The sequence below is a fragment of the Oryzias latipes genome, chromosome 21 (assembly GCF_053564925.1).
Source record: "Oryzias latipes strain Hd-rR chromosome 21, Olatipes_Hd-rR_3.1".
In the NCBI taxonomy this organism is placed as follows: domain Eukaryota; kingdom Metazoa; phylum Chordata; class Actinopteri; order Beloniformes; family Adrianichthyidae; genus Oryzias; species Oryzias latipes.
In genome coordinates this window covers 20771645-20777644 of record NC_136257.1, presented here as the reverse complement: position 1 = coordinate 20777644, position 6000 = coordinate 20771645, and positions in this window count along the sequence as shown.

The following is a 6000-nucleotide window of genomic DNA, read 5'->3' as shown; positions in this document are numbered from 1 at the left end:
GAGTTGTGAGACAAGACAGGTGTGAGCAAAAGTGCGTGTGAAAGTATGTTTATGTCTGCACTGGACTGTGACAATGTCCTGGCATGTCACTTTCCCTTTCTACAAACCTAAATATATAAAATTCAAATTTATTTTATTTCTAAAGCACCTTTCATGTAAACAGCTCAAGGTGCTGAACATGTACAATGCAAAAACACCAATCCCCACACATGCAGTAAAATAATTAAATAACCCCCTTAAAATAAAATACACAAAAACAAACGCAAGTAAAAGAGAAATGACTATAAAAATCTAAAGAAGAGAGAACCCAGAGAACCCAGAAGGTGCCGTCCGCCCTGTCCTTCTGTTGGCCGGGGTGTCAGCATCTGTGCAGCCCAAGCACGACTCATCCCCAGCCCCTCCCGCCCCACAGACCCCCAACCCCCGGGTCCAGTGCGCCCTACGTGGACACACCAGGCCAGGTTGCTCGGAGGATCCGGAACAAGAGATGCCAGAGGTCAAGCATGGCCAAAACTCTGGTTTAAAAAGGTATCTCTAATGTAAACCTATGTATTTGAGTCATTTTATTACTAACAAAACTTCAACATGGCCTCAAAAAAATAAACTTCAATTTACAGTCAAATGTTTTTTTTTTCATACAATTTGAACTTGTACAAACCAACATTTCACTGATGATTGATGTTTGTATTTTGAATTAATCAACTTTTGAAGCTGTTCATGACTGTCCAGAACTGGTAGTGAAGGACCCGTAATGCAGGAGACCCGGCTTAATGACAGAAATGTACACAGTTAATCTAAACTACCCAGAACATGACCAAAACTCCATGAAAAAACAAAACAGGTGACACAGCAGAACAGAGGAGATGACCTGACAAGGAAGAACTGAAAACCAGACAATTAAATAGACTGAGGGCAATCAACTTAAATGAAGACAGCTGTGAATCAAGACAAACCTGAAACTGGTTTGACTGAGGGACAGTTCAAAGCAGAACATGACCAAAAATCATAACATAACTGACAAAAACCAAACCAAAGCACAGAATCCTTACAAGAAGAAAAAAAAGATTAGCCTATTGCCTTATTTTTGTAGTTGATAATAAAAAAGAAAAGAAAAGTAAGCCTTTGTGTGTTGGTTTATGGGGAAAACGTCTTGAAAATTATATAACTTTTGTAAAAACACAAACGAAAGAGCCAGGAGGCCAGTTTTTTTCCTTCTTCAAACACACACCTTCAGCCCACAAACTTACACATATACACAGTCCCAGGCAGAAAGGTCTGTGCCCTGAAGTTGTCTGAGCATGAGCGTGGGGATGCTGCTTGATTTGTTTAGCAGTTAGAGCCTTAACAAAGAGTCTTTCAGTTGCACAATCAAAACTGGAAACGCAAAACACAAAGGAGAGCACACAAAAAAAGAGATGGAGAAGTGCAGCAATTAAGCATTGCTAAACTCTTAAAGAGCAAATGATTATGAACTGTTATTTTTACATTGTGATATGCATCATAAAGTCTGTTTGTTTGCTTTTTCTTCTTGTGAACCTGCTTTCTTTAAAAGTTCCATTAAAAAAAAAGGATTTGACATACTTTATTCACTTTACCAATTATAGCTGTGCAACTTCCCAAAAGCTTTCATGAACCTGACTCGGGTTGGCCTGGATGCTGGCATTCTAACTCTGAAACACAGGACTGAACAGAAAATAATGAGGGAGAAAATGTACATTTCTTGTGTTTGAAATGGAAATAAATGCTGAGCCGGTTGACGTACCTGTGCATGGAATGAAGAAATGAGACTCTGGATGTTTAGCAGAGATTTAAACAGTAACAAATCAACACATGTCTTTACCTCATGACAAATCCACTGGGCCATTTATCTTTGCGTATGATTGCTCTGCTGCAAGAGTAAGCATAACTCTGAGTGTCTGATTTAACTGTTTAAATATTTTAGGTAAAAGGGGATTCGTTTTAGGAAGAGTCAATGTGCTGTGGTAAGGAGAATAGTGGACTGATTTAACAAAAAACACTGTAAAAGAAAGTTAAACTTCATATTAACTACCTCGTTTTTTACCAGGAGATTTTCACATTTCCTCCAGGAACAGTCTGCTGTGATGGAAGCTTTCCTTTTCCCCCTTTCCCTATTTAATGTTCTTACTGTAAAAATTGTGAGGCTGTTGGCAGGTGATGTTCAAACTGTGCAAGAATTCCTTGTATAATAAATGTAGGAGTAAAATATCAATTTCTGAAAGGTCTCCAGCTGATCCAAAAAGCTGCTGTTTAAAAACACGTACCTGACGTCAATATTTGTTTGTTTTCTCACAGATTGGAATTCAGGGATTTATCCAGTTTCAAGATGTTAAACCCTTTACTAATCAGTCTCCTGTTTATAAAACCCCATCTGAGGTTGCAATGCGCATATCTTTTATGTATATATACATATAAAATATATATATATTTTATATATAAAATATATAATATATATTTTATATATATACATATCTAACTCCATTAAAGATCAACAAGACCTGCTCTTCTTTTTCTGTTTTATTTGATTTTCGTTTCATTCAATAACTCTAACAAATTAGATGCCTACGTTTAGCCATTAACCATTACTACATTCCATATGATGGTCTCCTTTACACTGAAAGAAAAAACAAAACAAAACCTGAACCTAAGGTAAAATTACAAACCTTGACCAGGATTGTATCTTGTAAATGGGGTATACTTGTAAAGCGCTTTTTTACCTTTCTCAAAGGTCCAAAGCGCTTTACAGTCAAAGACCCATTTACATACGCAACACTGGTGGCGGCTCCGCTGCTGAACACTGGCGCCAACCTTCAGGCAAGGTGGGGTTCAGTGTGTTGCTCAAGGACACTTAAAATATTTGCAGGCAAGGCGGGATTTAAACCTGCAATCTTCCGATCAAATGTCGGCTGCCTATGGTGAAGGGGGCGGCTGTGGTACCAGAATAAAGGTAACAAACTGAGTATTGTGTATTTTGGGGGCTTGAGACCGCAAAATGCACAAAATAACCTTTATTTTACAGAAGATGGTAATTGTTTGTTTTCAACACAGAATTTTTCCTCATACAGAACAAGGAGTAAACAAAATTAAAACTACAGTACGCCCACTCTTGTTTATCTAAAAAACCTAGAACATAAGCAAGGGACAGTGGCCGATCAAGTGTGCATTATCAAAAATCAGCGCATGCTGTGGAAGCCAGTGTGTGAAGTGACTTAATTTCTGATTTTGCACACTTCGAAGGCCATTAACCCCCTTATAGCATGGTCACTTACAAAAGAAATGAATATTCAGTCAGTTTTTAGTACTTTATTCTTGCTATTTTTTCGGTTTAGATAGCTTTTTTTCACAAAAAGCTGACTTTTTGATATGTGGTGTGGTGAATTCGCGCTAAACCAGCATTGACCTTGACTGCAGCGGCAAAGAAAGCGATACATATGCTGGTTGTCACAACGGGTTAAATAGAGAATCAGTCCTGAGGGAAAGTTGACCTCTTAACGTTTGTTTTTTGTCCAGATGATGAATTCAAAGTTTGTTTTAACCCTTGAGGTATCCTAAGCACTTTAACATTGGGAGTTGGGTCATCTAGACCCACTAGACAGTGCGCTGAACCTTTTTTCTTCAATGATTTGTGAACCTCACTGGTGTCCATGGATTACATGAAATCTTTCCACCTTTATCCACCTTTGTCATGGTAGGGAGAACACGTCAATGTAATGTGGGGTCATCTAAGATAGCACAAGGGTCAAAAAAACCAGCGCAGTGATATAGAACATTTAAGCTATGTGACCGGAACTTCTTTTTTAGGCGTGCATTATCACAGTGGATTATCACTTTTTAATGGACACCCAGCAGCCAATCAGAATCAATTATTCATGGTAGAAAAGTTACAGTAACATTACAGCAAAAATTGGCTAATTTAGAGAAGGTCATGGTGAAGGTTTTCTCAAAGCTCATTGATTTTTAATGGAATAGCAGCTCAACAATTTAGAATCTTGTAGAAAACAAGTTAACCATTCCGTTATTTGATTCTTGCTTAATTCTAATTTTTAAAGAAAAAAACGTAACACAAGCAAAACAAAAGGAATTTTATTCCAGAACTGAAAACCGTCATCAGCACCCTGGAGTGAAGAGACATAGCACCCAGGGGAGAAGCATCTGCTACCAGTCTGTTCATTAAGTTGTCATGCAGCACATCTGGTTTTTGGACAGTTTGCCTTCTCTTTCATTTGATTCTGAAGGGCCTTCTACATCTGGCCTAGGAAATTATCACTGCCATAATGAGATTGCAGAAGAGCATATATTTGAATTTCTATGTCAGAATTTCTTTTACTTCAGGAAACTATCCATCTGCAAAATTTAAAAGACAAATACCTAGATAGGACAGTTCAAGAGCAAACAAGGACAAGGGCACTGTTTTACGCTTTGACTTTTCTGTTTAATTATTGTTTTACATGGCTGTGGGAAACTTTGAGAATAAAGCAACAGTACAGTAATAAATACTTTTATTATTTCTAATCAGTTTTAATAACTCACAATTAAAAAAACAACAACAACAATAACTAATGCAAGAAAGTACTGTAGGTCTTCAGAGTTGCACAAAATGGAAATGCCTCATCCAAATAAAGACATATTTGACCTTCTGATGCTCATTGATGTAAATATGCATCAAACCACTTTGGTTCCAAAATTACCTTAATTTAACCTCTAAATGAAAGCAAAACATATCTGATTTTTTTCATAGCTGGAAATAAATCCTGTCTGTTTGGAGATTTAAGAATATACTAGTCTCTTACTATTTCTTAAACTTTTTTGCTCTAATTAGAAGCACTGTAATTGAAAAGAAATCGATTCCCTTCTACTTGTAAAAGAATTACGGTAAATCTTCTGTCAAATGTCTAGTTTCTATTGATAAGCAGAGCAGCTCAATACATTTTTCTGTCTAACTGTGTCACAACAGCACAACTACAGACTAAAATCCATGCAGAAAAAGATTGGCGTGCATATTTTGAACACAACGGATGCAAAGAGGAAGAGGAGGGTGACATTAAAGATGGTCGCCTCTATTGTGGAGAGGATGAATTGACTCACATCCATCACTACAAATAAGACAGCATTGAGAAAGCTTTGCAAGGCAATGAGATCCAGAAATTAGTGTGTGGTACAGACAGAAGGGCTTAGGATTGATTAATGAGAAAAGATTATATGTAAGAAAGCTGTGAAAGTAGCAGCTCAGAATTCTATCAGATGGAGTTTGACCTTTGCAGTTTAATCTTATCCCCAGCATTGCTCTTAATCACACCTGGCAGTCTGGATTTCGAACAGGTTAGGGTGCAAAAATTATTGCTAATATATGCAGCTTTCCGTGATGTATCATTAGCCACACAGTGGGTGTAGTGAATAGCTGTCATTTCACACCAAGGTTAAGGTATTAAACCTGTCCAAGTTTAAATATGTAGTGGACTGCATATTTGCCCGGATCTTATAAGACTTTTGTGGTTGGTTATATTAAAGAGGTGTAAATGTGATTGTGCACGTCTGTCTGTCTGTCTGTCTGCCTGCCTGCCTGCCTGCCTGTCTGTCTGTCTGTCTGTCTGTCTGTCTGTCTGTCTGTCTGTCTGTCTGTCTCTCTGTCTGTCTCTCTGTCTGTCTGCCTGCATTAACCTTGTGTACTTTAAATCTCGCCCAACTGCAGCTGGGACAGAGTCCAGTCCTCAGGGATCCTCTGGGATCTTACTAATGGAGAGTGACAGAATAATGGGCACTGAGACATGATGATGAAGGTGTAAATTTGACACAGACCTATTTCCAATCCAGCTATAATCTTCTTAGAGAGGCAAATGGCTACAAACTACTGCTTCATGAGCTTCAGATAGTTTCTGACTAGCTCATGTTGAATTTTAAGTCACCCGTGAATTGTGAAGCCATGTATCAAAATAAACATTGCCAACTAGCTTATCTAGTCTTAGTTTAGCCTACTGGTTTTCA